Consider the following 2,908-nt stretch of genomic DNA (forward strand, 5'->3'; position numbering starts at 1 on the left):
GCCTAGATTAAAACACACTGGAGAGGATCCACAGAAGTCCAAGTCCAGGGCTGTGCCCTGTGCCCTTAGCTGCCTGACTCCCACCCACTGGGCCAGAAATCTCCATACCTCACAGTCTTTCCAAGGCAGAGCAAAAGTAGGTCCCAGCTCACAGTGTTTGGGAGAGCGCCAGGGACTATTCGTCTCTGCTGCTGACATGTGAGCCCAGGACATTGCCAAGACTTCCCTGGGTCTTGGTCTCAGTGTGTAGTATGGGGCCATAATGAAGCCTTTTACAATCCCCTATATTCCTCTCCTAACTTGGTCCCCTTTTCCTCAGTCTCGGTTTCTATTACAGCCACCTGTTCATTCACCTTGCAAGAAGCTCATCACCTTTCTTTCCCTCTGGGTGTCTTTCCAATCTTGTGCTCCACTCTTTGCCCTTGATTCTTACAATACCATGAGTCCGCATCATCTCTACACACATCTTTATAAACACGTGTGTCCTTGCATATTGGAGGTGCTGACCAAACGTTCCTAGAATGCATACATGTAAAGAAAGAAGAAATGAATTATTTCATGCATTTATGTATGCATTCCTTCAATGTTTAGCGAGTGCCCAAAATATACAGAGATACTAACTAACCCGTCCCTCTACCCTCTAGGATCATTCCTCTCCTCCCTTTCTCCTCATCTTCCTCCTTCCCCGTCCTGGTTCTTTTTTCCTTACCCTGTGCCACAGAGCTAGACTGAGTGCCCTGCAAGGCAGGACACAGAGACACAGAAGCCAGCCAGTGGAACAGACACCCTGGAAAGGAGCCAGATGAAATCAGGGCGAAGACAGCTGTGTGACATGCAGGGAGAAACCGTGCGGAATGAAAAGCAGTGATTCACGGAGCACCGCAACTCAGACACTCCTTGGGTTTCACCGGGAGAGCTACTGCAGGATTGGGGTCAATGAGGGCTGGCATCAAGATGAAGGGCAGCCGGGCTCCTCCTCCTTTAATCCTTGTCTCACCACCCCTCCCCCAAAACTCCTTCCCTTTGACCAGTGTCCTGGGCCTTTAAGAGTTGGAAGAGCTCACACCTCTCCCCTCCCTACTCCTTCCCTTTGGCTGCAAGTCTGCCAGTCACAGCAGCAAACTGCGGTAGAAAAGGGGAGGAAGCCAGTGAGTGAGCAAGCGAGAGAGGAGAGCAAGAGCCCAGCTGGGTTTCCTCGTCCCACAGGAGAGAGCATCGCACAAGCTTACAGACACAGGACCGCTATCCTGCCCACGGTAAGGGCCCAGAGGCTCTGACCAGCCTCTGCCCCAAGCTCTGCCCTGCCTGAGTCCCTAACTCTGTCCGCCAAATGCCTATCCCCCCTGATTAAATTGTACCCCGGACTCCTTAGCCCTAACACGTCTGCAAGGCTCCCACCTCCTGGTTTTGTCTAGCACTTTGATTTGCAGCTTTCCTCCTGGCTGTGGCAGTCACCCCTTACATGGGGACCTCTTAGCTACCACTCAGAAGTGAGCCCCATCCTAGTAAGGGAAGAGAGAGAATTGGAGTAGGATAGATTCATTAGCAGAATGTTGAGGATTACCGAAGACCCAGGGAAGATCGTAGAAACAATAGAGTTATGAGATTTCCTTAGAAAGAGCCCGGGTTTGAGCTCTATACTTGTTCTCAGCCTGCTCCATGGGCTAGGGCAGTTTGTTGGCGTGCCCAAGGGCTGTGCTGGGAAGAGCACCTGCTTCTAGTCCTGATTTTGCCACCAACCAGCTATGTGACTTTGGACAGCAGCTTCCTGATCTGTGGTAGGAATTTAGGGTTTCCCAGACTTGCTTGTGTAGTAGGGGTTCTTTTTTAAAATAAATATTCCTGAGCTCCATCCTTTTGGGTGGGGCTAAGGAATCGCTATTTGACCTAGGGATATCAGTATAGCCAGGAACCTCTGGATTGGATGAGTTATGAAAGAAAGAGTCGGGGCGCCTGGGTGGCTCAGTCGTTAAGCGTCTGCCTTCGGCTCAGGTCATGATCCCAGGGTCCTGGGATCGAGCCCCGCATCGGGCTCCCTGCTCGGTGGGAAGCCTGCTCCTCCCTCTCCCACTCCCCCTGCTTGTGTTCCCTCTCTCGCTGTGTCTCTCTCTGTCAAATAAATAAAATCTTTAAAAAAAAAAAAGAAAGAAAAAGAGTCTTCAAGCTTTAACATTCTGAAGGCTCCCTATGACCAGAGCCATTCTGTCCTCTTTCTATGAATGAAGTCACCCAATAATCCTGCTCAGAAGCAAGAGAGTAGACATAATGATTCTCTTTCTTCCTGCCCCTCAGAGAGCTCTGAGACACCCCGAATTTCACTGTAATGCTTTTGGCACCTTTGGCAACTCTGCCAAAGTCCATCTCTTATAGCCACCTGTAAGTTGAGGACCAAATCTTACCGGGCAGCCCTGGCCACTTCCCACCTTATTTTGTGTCTTTATCCTCTCATTGATATTATAGAGGTAATTATCTGTGTCCTCGAGGATCTCCACATTCGCATCTAGGTGTGAACAGTGAGGACTCAATCTCTTACTCTCAGTCTTCATCCTCTGCTCCTCACCTCTTGGTCTTGCTCCCACTCCCAATCCTTTGTTCCTTCTCTCCTCACTGCACCTGCGTCAGCTGTGATAGCCTTCCCATCCTACCTTCAGAAACCAGAGGCAACACCAAGACCTAGAACACCTGGGTTCCAAGTTGCATTCTCTGAGCAGTGTGTTCAGTCAGTCTCCTAGGATACGGGGGAAGCGAGGCTGAGTGGAAGGGTGTGCTCCTGAGTGTCCTCTTCCCTCCTGGACCCCAGGGTCAAAATCCCCACAGGGGACGAGAACCCGACCTATTGGGAATTAGAGGAGAAAGAAAAAGAGGAAGAGGTGAGGGGAGAAGGGGTGGGGAGAAGGATAAGGAGAGG

The sequence above is a fragment of the Neomonachus schauinslandi genome, chromosome 3, assembly GCF_002201575.2.
Source record: "Neomonachus schauinslandi chromosome 3, ASM220157v2, whole genome shotgun sequence".
Classification (NCBI taxonomy): Eukaryota; Metazoa; Chordata; class Mammalia; order Carnivora; family Phocidae; genus Neomonachus; species Neomonachus schauinslandi.